We start from the raw sequence: 14,803 nt of genomic DNA, 5'->3' as shown, positions 1-14,803 counted from the left end.
AAGCGTGGTCAGACAATCCGGATGGCAACGGTGGTAGCAGTTCAGTAGGTAGGGATAAGGCAGAAGAGTAGTCGGTAGGCAATTCCTGGTCAGCAGTGGACTTCCAGCAGTAGCAGTAGCAGGAGCAACAGATGAGGAGAAGCTTGATCAAGGCTCAGGAGCTCAATAATCAGCAAACTGGAGTGCAAGGGGCTGGACTATATAGGGAAGTACCAGGTGTGGGGAATCAAGGGTAATGAGCAAGGCTAGGCAAGACTGAGGTTAACTAATAGGCTTCAGGGAGGAATGTCCAGAGAGGACGGTAGCCTAGTAAGCAGGGCTACCGCCTGGGATCTGACTGGTCACGGGTTCGAATCCCGACATGGCACTTCTTCAAACAATGTGCTGACGACAAGACCCGAGTGGTTTGCACGCTGATCCATCAGAGCCTGAAGCGAGGCATTAACGTTCTGAACCTTAGCACAACCTGCATGACCAGGCAACTGCATGCAAAGCATGAACTGCAGTGGAGTAAACACCTTAAAAACAAAGAAGTCACTCAGGCTCCCCCTGCTACCTCTTCTGCTGCTGCTACCTCTTCTGCTGCTGCTGCCTCGGCCTCTTCTGCTGCCGCCGCCTCGGCCTCTTCCTCTGCCTCTGGAGGAACGTTGGCACCTGCCGCCCAGCAAACATGGGATGTACCACCAACACCACCACCTGCGTCACCAAGCATCTCAACCATGTCACACGGCAGCGTTCAGCTCTCCATCTCACAAACATTTGAGAGAAAGCGTAAATTCCCACTTAGCCACCCTCGATCCCTGGCCCTGAATGCCAGCATTTCTAAACTACTGGCCTATGAAATGCTGTCATTTAGGCTGGTGGACACACACAGCTTCAAACAGCTCATGTCACTTGCTGTCCCACAGTATGTTGTTCCCAGCCGCCACTACTTCTCCAAGAGAGCCGTGCCTTCCCTGCACAAACAAGTGTCCGATAAAATCAAGTGTGCACTGCACAACGCCATCTGTGGCAAGGTCCACCTAACCACAGATACGTGGACCAGTAAGCACGGCCAGGGACGCTATATCTCCCTAACTGCACACTGGGTAAATGTAGTGGCGGTGGGCCCCAGGCGGAGAGCTGTTTGGCGCACGTCCTTCCGCCGCCAAGGATCGCAGGGCAACATTCTTTGCCTCCTGTCTCCTCCTCCTCCTCAGCTTCCTCCTCCTCTTCTTCCACCTGCTCATCCAGTCAGCCACACACTTTCACCACCAACTTCAGCACAGCACGGGGTAAACGTCAGCAGGCCATTCTGAAACTCATATGTTTGGGGGACAGGCCCCACACCGCACAGGAGTTGTGGCGGGGTATAGAACAACAGACCGACGAGTGGTTGCTGCCGGTGAGCCTCAAGCCCGGCCTGGTGGTGTGCGATAATGGGCGAAATCTCGTTGCAGCTCTGGGACTAGCCGGTTTGACGCACATCCCTTGCCTGGCGCATGTGCTGAATTTGGTGGTGCAGAAGTTAATTCGCAACTACCCCGACATGTCAGAGCTGCTGCATAAAGTGCGGGCCGTCTGTTCGCGCTTCCGGCGTTCACACCCTGCCGCTGCTCGCCTGTCTGCGCTACAGCGTAACTTCGGCCTTCCCGCTCACCGCCTCATATGCGACGTACCCACCAGGTGGAACTCCACCTTGCATATGCTGGACAGACTGTGCGAGCAGCAGCAGGCCATAGTGGAGTTTCAGCTGCAGCACGCACGGGTCAGTCGCACTGCGGATCAGACACACTTCACCACCAATGACTGGGCCTCCATGCGAGACCTGTGTGCCCTGTTGCGCTGTTTCGAGTACTCCACCAACATGGCCAGTGGCGATGACGCCGTTATCAGCGTTACAATACCACTTCTATGTCTCCTTGAGAAAACACTTAGGGCGATGATGGAAGAGGAGGAAGAGGAGGAAGAGGGGTCATTTTTAGCACTTTCAGGCCAGTCTCTTCAAAGTGACTCAGAGGGAGGTTTTTTGCAACACCAGAGGCCAGGTACAAATGTGGCCAGACAGGGCCCACTACTGGAGGACGAGGAGGACGAGGAGGAGGAGGAGGAGGTGGAGGAGGATGAGGATGAAGCATGTTCACAGCGGGGTGGCACCCAAAGCAGCTCGGGCCCATCACTGGTGCGTGGCTGGGGGGAAACACAGGACGATGACGATACGCCTCCCACAGAGGACAGCTTGTCCTTACCTCTGGGCAGCCTGGCACACATGAGCGACTACATGCTGCAGTGCCTGCGCAACGACAGCAGAGTTGCCCACATTTTAACGTGTGCGGAATACTGGGTTGCCACCCTGCTGGATCCCCGGTACAAAGACAATGTGCCCACCTTACTTCCTACACTGGAGCGTGATAGGAAGATGCGTGAGTACAAGCGCACGTTGGTAGACGCGCTACTGAGGGCATTCCCAAATGTCACAGGGGAACCAGTGGAAGCCCAAGGCGAAGGCAGAGGAGGAGCAAGAGGTCGCCAACGCAGCTGTGTCACGGCCAGCTCTCTGAGGGCAGGGTTAGCATGGCAGAGATGTGGAAAAGTTTTGTCACCACGCCACAGCTAACTGCACCACCACCTGATACGGAACGTGTTAGCAGGAGGCAACATTTCACTAACATGGTGGAACAGTACCTGTGCACACCCCTCCACGTACTGACCGATGGTTCGGCCCCATTCAACTTCTGGGTCTCCAAATTGTCCATGTGGCCAGAGCTAGCCATTTATGCCTTGGAGGTGCTGGCCTGCCCGGCAGCCAGCGTTTTGTCTGAACGTGTATTCAGCACGGCAGGGGGCGTCATTACAGACAAACGCAGCCGCCTGTCTACAGCCAATGTGGACAAGCTGACGTTCATAAAAATGAACCAGGCATGGATCCCACAGGACCTGTCCATCCCTTGTGCAGATTAGATATTAACTACCTCCCCTTAACAATATATTATTCTACTCCAGGGCACTTCCTCATTCAATACTATTTTTAATTTCATTTTACCATTATATTGCGGGGCAACCCAAAGTTGAATGAACCTCTCCTCTGTCTGGGTGCCGGGGCCTAAATGTGTGACAGTGGCCTGTTCCAGTGGTGGGTGACGTGAAGCCTGATTCTCTGCTATGACATGAATACAGATTCTGCGCTGACATAAGGCCAGATTCTCTGTTACGGGACCGCTCTCCTCTGTCTGGGTGCCGGGGCCTAAATGTGTGACAGTGGCCTGTTCCAGTGGTGGGTGACGTGAAGCCTGATTCTCTGCTATGACATGAATACAGATTCTGCGCTGACATAAGGCCAGATTCTCTGTTACGGGACCTCTCTCCTCTGCCTGGGTGCCTGGGCCTAAATGTGTGACAGTTGCCTGTTCCAGTGGTGGGTGACGTGAAGCCTGATTCTCTGCTATGACATGAAGACAGATTCTGCGCTGACATAAGGCCAGATTCTCTGTTACGGGACCTCTCTCCTCTGCCTGGGTGCCTGGGCCTAAATGTGTGACAGTGGCCTGTTCCAGTGGTGGGTGACGTGAAGCCTGATTCTCTGCTATGACATGAAGACAGATTCTGCGCTGACATAAGGCCAGATTCTCTGTTATGGGACCTCTCTCCTCTGCCTGGGTGCCTGGGCCTAAATGTGTGACAGTGGCCTGTTCCAGTGGTGGGTGACGTGAAGCCTGATTCTCTGCTATGACATGAAGACTGATTCTGCGCTGACATGAAGCCAGATTCTCTGCTATGGCATGAAGAGACTGATTCTCTGCTGACATGAAGCCAGATTCTTTGCTATGGCATGAAGAGACTGATTCTCTGCTGACGTGAAGCCAGATTCTCTGCTATGGGACCTCTGTCCAATTGATATTGGTTCATTTTTATTTTTTTTATTTTAATTTTAATTCATTTCCCTATCCACATTTGTTTGCAGGGGATTTACCTACATGTTGCTGCCTTTTGCAGCCCTTTAGCTCTTTCCTGGGCTGTTTTACAGCCTTTTTAGTGCCCAAAAGTTCGGGTCCCCATTGACTTCAATGGGTTTCGGGTTCGGGACGAAGTTCGGATCGGGTTCGGATCCCGAACCCGAACATTTCTGGGAAGTTCGGCCGAACTTCTCGAAACCGAACATCCAGGTGTTCGCTCAACTCTAATTATATGCATAACAAACAAGTGTGAAACAACTGAAAATATGTTATATTCTAGGTTCTTCAAAGTAGCCACCTTTTGCTTTGATTACTGCTTTGCACACTTTTGGCATTCTCTTGATGAGCTTCAAGAGGTAGTCCCCTGAAATGGTCTTCCAACAGTATTGAAGGAGTTCCCAGAGATTCTTAGCGCTTGTTCGCCCTTTTGCCTTCACTCTGCGGTCCAGCTCACCCCAAACCATCTCGATTGGGTTCAGGTACGGTGACTGTGGAGGCCAGGTCATCTGGCGCAGCACCCCATCACTCTCCTTCATGGTCAAATAGCCCTTACTTTCAAAGTTTTCCCAATTTTTCGGCTGACTGACTGACCTTCATTTCTTAAAGTAATGATGGCCACTCGTTTCTCTTTACTTCGCTGCTTTTTTCTTGCCATAATACAAATTCTAACAGTCTATTCAGTAGGACTATCAGCTGTGTATCCACCTGACTTCTCCTCAACGCAACTGATGGTCCCAACCCCATTTATAAGGCAAGAAATCCCACTTAAACCTGACAGGGCACACCTGTGAAGTGAAAACCATTTCAGGGGACTACCTCTTGAAGCTCATCAAGAGAATGCCAAGCAGAGCAGTAATCAAAGCAAAAGGTGGCTACTTTGAAGAACCTAGAATATGACATATTTTCAGTTGTTTCACACTTGTTTGTTATGTATATAATTCCACATGTGTTAATTCATTGTTTTGATGCCTTCAGTGTGAATCTACAATTTTCATAGTCATGAAAATAAAGAAAACTCTTTGAATGAGAAGGTGTCCAAACTTTTGGTCTGTACTGTACATCGTGCTGAACTTACTCAATTAAGAACAGCCTTAAAAAACCTCCTTCATACTTCATCAGCAAAATACTATCTCCATTCGCAGTTTAAATATTATGCCCATGGAGATAGAGCCTCCAAGTTTATGATGCAGCACATTAAACAGAGAAAGTCCCACAACTATATTCACAGAATTAAGGTCCCGGGTGGAGGAGAGGTCTTCTCTACCCCAGAGATAGCTAAACAATTTCAAAGCTTTTATTATTCCTTACATAACATTTAAGAGGCTGGAAAAGGAACCCATACCCCCCTCCCCCAAAAGAATCAGTGACATCTTTTCTCAGCTCCCTTTCTTTACCTGCCTTATCAGACACTCAAGCCCAGGCTCTCTCAACACCTTTTATTTTAGAAGAACTCATGACAGCAATAAAATAACTCCCAAATGGGAAAAGTCCGGGTCCAGATAGCCTCCCAGCTCTATATTATCGCAACTTCCGCAATACGCTAGGACCACATTTACTCTCAATATGCAATGGCTCCCTTTCTAGTGTCCCACTATCTGCAGACATGACAAGAGCCCACATAACGATGATCCCCAAAGAGGGGAAAGATGGTTCTGACTGCGCTAATTATCACCCAATCTCATTGTTAAATCTGGACTTAAAACTATTAGCTAAAATGTTGGCCACTCGCCTATCCAAATTTCTCCCCAGTCTGATCAAAAGAGACCAAGTTGGCTTTGTCCGTGGTAGGGAGGGCAGAGATAATACTGCTAGAGTCTTAAATGCCATCAATTTTACTAAAAAGACTAAATGTCCACTAATCCCCCTTAGCACGGACGCAGAAAAAGCCTTTGATATGGTGAGCTGGGAGTATATGAGAGTAGTACTTGTGGCTTTTAGACTACCTGACCAATATATCAAAGCTATCTTCTCCTTATATACATATGTCTCAGCCTCTATAATCATAAATAACACCCTGTCTCCATCTTTCACAATCCAGAATGGCACTAGACAGGGCTGTCCATTATCACCATTATTATTTATTATAGTCATGGAATCCCTTCTGCAAGCAATCAGGAAAGAAAAACAGATTCAGGGCGTTAAGGTGGGTCAGAGCGAACACAAAGTGGCTGCTTTTGCAGATGATTTACTTATACTAAACACCAACCCAGTGACGGCTCTCCCACTCATATATAAGATATTAGAACAGTTTAGCTTTTATTCCAATTTCAAAATCAACATTAATAAATCCCATATCCTTAGTATAGACCTCCCAACCCCAATTAGAAACATAATAAAAGCCAACTCTCCCTTTAACTGGGATACCCCTAATATCACCTACTTGGGTGTCAAAATAGGATCTAACCCCGCATCACTGTTTCGTTTAAACTACACTCCTCTCCTCCTCTACTCACCCTGCTAAAAAATCCAGTGCTGTCATAGTTCGGAAAGAAGAATATAGTTACCTCCCTAGTATTACCCCGACTGACATATCTCCAACGGATCTTACCAATTCCAGTACCAAAGACATATTACACAAGACTAAAAAGACAAATTAGCTCTTTTATATGGGTAGGGAAGAGGGCCCGACTGGCTCGCTCTGTTCTCTGTAGACCCAAGCACTGTGGGGGAATAGGTCTTCCTGACCCTGAATTATATGAGAAAGCTGTTCTACTCTCAAGGGTAGTCGATTGGCTAACCAGACCACAGAAGAAAACCTGGGTTTGCATGGAACAGAGTGATCTAGGCTCTTATCCTTCGGGCCTTCTAGTGGGTCAGAGAAACTACCCAATACAGGGCAGACCCCTTAACCCAACTGTGAAAGCAACACTTTCAGCGTGGCATTGGCTACAGGCATCTCAGTATGCCATACCACTTCCATCACCGCTGAGTCAAGTACATGATGTCCTGGCTCACGCTCGTTCTACCTTATGGGAATGTCTACCACACACTATTCGGAATTCTACACTTCCAATATACTCTTTATTTGATGAAGGTGGAGTAGTTCTGGATAACGAACACGTAATGCAAATTTTCCCAGAATGCAAGCCCGTTCCCCGCTATTATCATTTTTACGTACATTTATTTCCAAAAACATTCCTATGGGGGCATTAATGCGCCCTTTGACTTGGTTTGAAGGACAAATTATTGACAACTCGAAACATACCAGACTTATATCCCAACTATACAAGAAACTATATACCCCAGTATCTTTGATCAAACTGGCAATTGTGGGCCTCTGGGAGAGAGATCTAGGATCTTCCTTCTCTCAATCTGAAATTTCGAAACTCCTAATGCTTCCACACAAATCTTCCAGATGTGTCCGAACACAGGAGAATGGATATAACATCTTAACCCGATGGTATAGGACCCCTGATATCACCTGTCATTATAACACAAATAGCTTGGATACTTGCTGGAGGTGTAAAAAGCAAAAGGGCTTATTTTTTATATTTGGTGGTCATTGTCCCCTCATTCAGACTTGGTGGTCCGGGATATTTAGCATGGCTAACAAAATTTGCAAACTAGAAATACCATCTTTGCCTCAATTGGCCTTGCTGGGTCTCCCACCCTTCGACTCTGTAACGTCCCCCCTGGCTCTTCCATAATATGCTTAGTGCTGCTCGCCTCTTAATTCCAAAAATGTGGTTATCCACGGAACTCCCTTCCGTACCCCAATGGATAGGGAATATAGATCAGATCTATAGATTTGAGGAGCATGGGAAGATTGCAGCATGGAAAAGTTGCTGGATACATCTTTTCAACTCTAATTGGAAAATATGGATTTCCTATAGAAATTTCAAGTGAACTCCTTTACAATAAGGGTTTTGATCTCCCGAGGTAGTAACTGAAATAAGATTAACTATTATGTTTAATAAACAAGGATATACTTCAGTCTTTTCTTCTTCCACGTTCTTGTATTGTACCTGCAATGTCAACATAAGTACAATGTATACACCTTATGTATGCATACTTTCATCTTCAATAAAAAAATTGAAATTCAAAAAAAAAAAAAAAAAGATTTGCAGTGCAGACCGCAAAGGTACTTTATGGCCAAAAAAATGTGTTTTTTTTTTAACCCACAATGTCCCAGTTGTATTCACTGATTATATTTCACTATCAGATTTGCAGTGTAGGCCGCAAAGCTACTTTATAGGGGGAAAAAAGAGGATTTTTTTCACCCACAGTGAAACAGATGGATTTAATGATTATATTTCACTATCAGATTCGCAGTGCAGGCCGAAAAGGTACTTTATGGCCAAAAAAAAAGGGTTTTTTTTCACCCACAATGTCCCAGTTGTATTTACTGATTATATTTCACTATCAGATTTGCAGCACAGGCCGCAAAGGTACTTTATGGGAAAAAAATATAATTTTTTTCACCCACAGTGAAACAGGTGGATTTAACTGATTTTCTTTCACTATCACAAATGCAGTGCAGAATCTAACACATGGATTTACTGAATTGATTACACTCACATATGCAGCACAGGGGTACTTTACAGAAAACATTTGAATATGTCACCCCCTGGGTCCCTGAACTCACAGATGGATTACCTATATCAGGCATGCTCAACCTGCAGCCCTCCAGCTGCTGCAAAACTACAACTCCCAACAGCTGGAGGGCCACAGGTTGAGCATGCCTGACCTATATTATTTTCCCTTCCCCTGGCACATATGCAGTGCAGGTGCACTTAAAAAATGGGTATATGTTGCCCACTGAACTAAAAGAACTGGATTAAATTATTGTCCCTGGCACATATGCAGTGCTGGTGCACTGAACTTGCACAAAATGGCCGCCGACGCCCACCTAACTAACAGACGGATAAAACTTATTTTTCTGTGTCACTGGGCTCAGGGCAGGGTACAAAAATGTTGCATTGCACCCATAAAAAAAAATTGCTGTAGATAACAGAGTTAACAACAAGTTCTGATATCAGATTCTTTCCTATTCTCTCTCTCACAGCAGCAGTATCCTATCCCTACACTAGTAAGAGCTGAGTGACGTGCGGCGCTACGTGACTCTAGCTTATATAGAGGCTGGGTCACATGCTGCACTGGCCAATCACAGCCATGCCATTAGTAGGCATGGCTGTGAAGGCTTCTAAGGGCATACGATTTAAACGCTTGTTGATTGGCTGCCCTGCAGCCTTTCAAAAAGTGCCATTAAATCGCCGAACACCGAACTTGAACCCAAACTTTTACTGAAATGTTCGGGTTCAGGGTCGAAAAATCGTAAAGTTCGGTACGAGCCCGAACTTTACAGTTCGGGTTCGCTCAACCCTAACTGTAAGGTGCGTTGGAGATTCCTCCTCCTCCACCTTGTGCTTTCATTGAGCCCCCGCTGTCAGGTGGAAACACTGTCAGTAGCGCATCTACCAGCGTATGCTTGTACTCGCACATCTTCTTATCATTCTCCAGTCACGGAAGTAAGGACAGCATGTTCTTGTTGTAGCGGGAATTTGTATTGTCTGCGTCCTCTGTATACCCCCAGCCACGCTCCAGTGATGTCCATGAGCTGATTTGAGTGCCACCCTGCTGTGAATGGGGATCCTCCTCTCATTTTCAACATCCTCCTCATCCTCCAAAACTGTGCCATGGCTGGACATTTGTGTACCTGGCTGCTGTTGGTGCAGGAACCCACCCTCTGAGTAACCTGTGGACATCTGGCCTGAAAACCATAGGAATGATTCTCCTCCTCTCCCTACTGTGCAACATCCTCATAGGAAACCTAGAAGTGGGATAGTAACGCTAAGGAAAGCGCCATCGGTATTGGCTATGTTGGTGGAGTACTTGAAACAGTGTAACACGGCACACACGTCTCACAAGGAGGCCCACTTATTGGTGGTAAAATGGTGCTAATCCGCAGAGCAACTCACTCGTTCATGCTGCAGCTAAAACTCCACAATCGCCTGCTGCTGCTCGCACAGTCTCTCCAGCATGTGCAAGGTGGAGTTCCACCTTGTGGGTACATTGCATATGAGGCGGTGAGCAGGAAGCCAGAAGTTACACTGCAGAGCAAATAGGCGAGCAGCAGCATGGTGAGAATGCCGAAAGTGCGCACAGTTGGCCCTTACTTTCTGAAGCAGCTCTGACATATCAGGGTCACTTTTCAAGAACCTCTGCACCACCAAATTCAGCACTTGCACCAGGCAAGGGATGTGTGTCAAACCGGCTAGCCCCAGAGCTGCGAGCTACGAGATTTTGTCCGTTGTCGCGCAACACCAGTCCAGGCTTTGCACCAGACAAGAGATGTGTGTCAAACCGGCTAGCCCCAGAGCTGCGAGCTACGAGATTTTGTCCGTTGTCGCGCAACACCAATCCAGGCTTGAGGCTTAGCAGCACCAACCACTCATCAGTCTGTTTGTGCGAGGCATCATTCACATTGGGCAATGCTACTTGTGAAAAGCAAACCCAGAACTGGTGTGTGTTTTTTATAAGGCAGGGCAGATTTCCAATCTCATCTCATTGATTGGACTCCAGTTGGCTGACACCGCACTCCAATTAGCTCTTGGAGAGGTCCACCAGCTGAAGCTCAACAGAAGATTGGTGTTGCAACAGGACAACGACCCAAAGCATAGAAGTAAATCAACAACAGAATGGCTTAAACAGAAGAAAATACACCTTCTGGAGTGGCCCAGTCAGAGTCCTGGCCTCAACCCGATTGAGATGCTGTGGCATGACCTCAAGAAAGTGATTCAGACCAGACATCCCAAGAATATTGCTGAACTGAAACAGTTCTGTAAAGAGGAATGGTCAAGAATGACTCCTGGCCGTTGTGCACGTCTGATCTGCAACTACAGGAAACATTTGGTTGAAGTTATTGCTGCCAAAGGAGGTTCAACCAGTTATTAAATCCAAGGGTTCACATACTTTTTCCACTTGCACTGTAAATGTTTACATTGTGTGTTAAATAAAAACATGGTAACATTTAATTCTTTGTGCGTTATTAGTTTAAGCAGACTGTGATTGCCTATTGTTGTGACTTAGATGAAGATCAGATCACATTTTATGTCCAATTTGTGCAGAAATCCATATAATTCCAAAGGGTTCACATACTTTTTCTTGCAACTGTATATCAGGCTTGAATAATGCACATAACGAAGAATGCAATGTTAGATTACACAAGATGACAATATACATACACTTAACAGGATGTAGCGGGGAGAAAGAGTTTAGTAACATAACTCTGGGATGTTACACGTGGACAAGCTCACATTCATTAAACTGAACCAGCCACAGGACTTGTCTGTACCTTGGCCAGAGTAGAGACGAATACTGGCCGCACCCAGCCATTGTTATACTTCAGTGCAGTTTGTGTGTTCTCTTTGCTATTTCACAATGTTTCGGGGTCTCCACAAACAAAAAAACAAACAAAAAAAAGTAAGAAAAAAAAAGTTGGTTACCTCCTCCGCCTACACTGCCTCCTTTGCCTACACTGCCACGTTTGCCTCCTCCACTCGGATCTCCCTCTCCTGGCTCAAGATTATTATGTCTTATATTGGCAGAGTAGAGAAGTATACCGGCTGCATCTAGCCATTGTTATACTCCAGCGCAGTTTATATGTTCTTTTTTTGCCATTTCCCAATGTTTCACTACTGTCTAGGCATTAAACAGCGTGAAAAGGAAAAGGGATTGGGTACAGTTCTAAGAGACCTCAGAGTGTCATGCACAACTTTTAGGGCAATTGGACAACTATCGATTTGGATCACAAATTGATTTGGACTAAATTGTACCTGATGGCCAAATCAATAAAACTGAAACCAAAACAAATTTTGGTTAGGTGATACATTCATTTTATTAATTTGCCTACTATACACTGCTAAGCTGCAGTCAGTGATGGCCATGATTTTCTTTTAAATAGTTTTATATCATTATTTAACTTTTGTTATATTATTGTCTGAGAGTCAACTGCTGTGAAATCTCAAAGGACGATTTAATGACTGGAGTTTAGGGACTTCAATTACATGCAGAAATAAAAGATTTTTTATATATAGGTAAGAATCGAAGGTTTCTCTAAAACTGATACAACTTATTGCCCATGCAGTTCTTTTGTTTGCTAACCAGTGGCCATTCATGAGCTTTCATTCAATGATAGTACTTTGGAGAAGAAAATGTGACATTCGTGGAACTGAAAAAGCGGATGCAATGCTATTGTACATTGAAATGCAGCTGGACAAAAGAAAGAGACCTGAAGAAGCACTACACTGAAGACATGTTACAAAATTATTGATACCTGCTGTATAGCCATTTTAAGGCAGGTTTTATATTGTTCTCCTTGTCTAGTTCAACATAGAAACATAGAATGTGTCGGCAGATAAGAACCATTTGGCCCATCTAGTCTGCCCAATATACTGAATACTATGGATAGCCCCCGGCCCTATCTTATATGAAGGATGGCCTTATGCCTATCCCATGCATGCTTAAACCCCTTCACTGTATTTGCAGCTACCACTTCTGCAGGAAGGCTATTCCATGCATCCACTACTCTCTCAGTAAAGTAATACTTCCTTATATTACTTTTAAACCTTTGCCCCTCTAATTTAAAACTGTGTCCTCTTGTGGTAGCTTTTCTTCTTTTAAATATGCTCTCTTCCTTTACCGAGTTGATTCCCTTTATGTATTTAAAAGTTTCTATCATATCCCCTCTGTCTCTTCTTTCTTCCAAGCTATACATATTAAGGTCCTTTAACCTTTCCTGGTAAGTTTTATCCTGCAATCCATGTACTAGTTTAGTAGCTCTTCTCTGAACTCTCTCTAGAGTATCTATATCCTTCTGGAGATATGGCCTCCAGTACTGCGCACAATACTCCAAGTGAGGTCTCACCAGTGTTCTGTACAGCGGCATAAGCACTTCACTCTTTCTACTGCTTATACCTCTCCCTATACATCCAAGCATTCTGCTGGCATTTCGTGCTGCTCTATTACATTGTCTTCCCACCTTTAAGTCTTCTGAAATAATTACTCCTAAATCCCTTTCCTCAGATACTGAGGTCAGGACTGTGTCAAATATTCTATATTCTGCCCTTGGGTTTTTACGCCCCAGGTGCATTATCTTGCACTTATCCACATTAAATTTCAGTTTCCAGAGTTCTGACCATTCTTCTAGTTTTCCTAAATCCTTTTCCATTTGGCGTTTCCCTCCAGGAACATCAACCCTGTTACATATCTTTGTGTCATCAGCAAAAAGACAAACCTTACCAGCGAGGCCTTTTGCAATATCACTTATGAAGATATTAAACAAAATCGGTCCCAGTACAGATCCCTGTGGAACCCCACTGGTAACATTACCTTGTTTTGAATGTTCTCCATTGACTACAACCCTCTGTTGTCTGTCACTCAGCCACTGCCTAATCCACTCAACAATATGGGAGTCCATGCTCAATGACTGCAGTTTATTGATAAGTCTTCTATGTGGGACAGTGTCAAAAGCCTTACTAAAATCTAGATATGCGATGTCTACTGCACCTCCACCGTCTATTATTTTATTCACCCAGTCAAAAAAATCTATAAGATTTGTTTGACATGATCTCCCTGAAGTAAACCCATGTTGTTTTTCATCTTGCAATCCATGGGATTTTAGATGTTCCACAATCCTATCCTTTAATAGGGTTTCCATTAATTTGCCTACTATTGATGTCAGACTCACTGGTCTATAGTTGCTCGATTCCTCCCTACTACCTTTCTTGTGAATGGGCACGACATTTGCCAATTTCCAATCTTCCGGGACGACTCCTGTTACTAATGATTGGTTAAATAAATCTGTTAACGGTTTTGCCAGCTCACCACTAAGCTCTTTTAATAATTTTGGGTGTATCTCATCAGGCCCCTGTGACTTATCCGTCTTCACCTTAGACAGCAAACTTAGAACATCTTCCTCTGTAAAGATACATGCATCAAACGATTTAATAGTCATTCTTTCTAGTGGAGGTCCTTCTCCTTTTTCTTTTGTAAAAACTGAACAGAAGTATTCATTAAGGCAGTCGGCTAGCCCTTTATTCTCTTCTACATTCAAGTTGTGTTTAATATCTCTGCTAGGTTTGTAGATAGGAAATTATTGTGTAGTTCTAATTTCTACAGTTTTTTTTTTCTGATTGATGAATAGATAAGTAGAGAATTAAAGGACAAGTACAGAAGAACTTGCATATCAACAAAAGGACATTACCAAGTTGTAGCTAAAGTCTTTTCTTTACTCAGAAGAAAGATTAGCATGCTTCTCTAATTCTTTATCTTAATACTCTAGCCAATGCAGTGTAGCTTGTTGGCACTTGGTACTCCTGACAAACATCAAGAACCCAGCGCACATGCTCAACTAGCCCCCCTCTAAGGCACACTCATTGATTTTATACCATACTCAAGTGATGGACTAATACATATGGATAACTACAGGCAGCGCCCATTGTAACACCCTTCACATTTCCTTCACTAGAAAACTTGGCTTCCAATATACTGTAGGTACTCTTCCTGTTTCTGAAAGCTAAAATTATGCCTCATTTTTATTTTAACTCCTTCCCATTTTTTACTCCCTGCTTCCAAAGCAGTAGCTTTTTTATTTTTTTCATTTGTATAGTCTTATGAGCGCTTGTATAAATGACACATGATGTTTATTCTGTGGGTGCGTATGATTACAGTGATACCAAATTTATACAGTTTTTGGTTTGTATTAATACTGTAAAAAATACAAAACTTTGAAAGAAAAATTGGTTGGTTTGGTCATGTTTTTTGTTTTTCCCCACGTTACGGTATTTACCATATGGGATAAATACTTTTTTTTATTTTGATAGTCTGGGCATTTTCAATCGAGGCCACACTAATATTTATATATTTATTTT

This window comes from Bufo bufo, chromosome 2 (assembly GCF_905171765.1).
Source record: "Bufo bufo chromosome 2, aBufBuf1.1, whole genome shotgun sequence".
Taxonomy (NCBI): domain Eukaryota; kingdom Metazoa; phylum Chordata; class Amphibia; order Anura; family Bufonidae; genus Bufo; species Bufo bufo.
The sequence above is the reverse complement of the archived record's forward strand: the minus strand, read 5'-3'. Positions refer to the sequence as shown.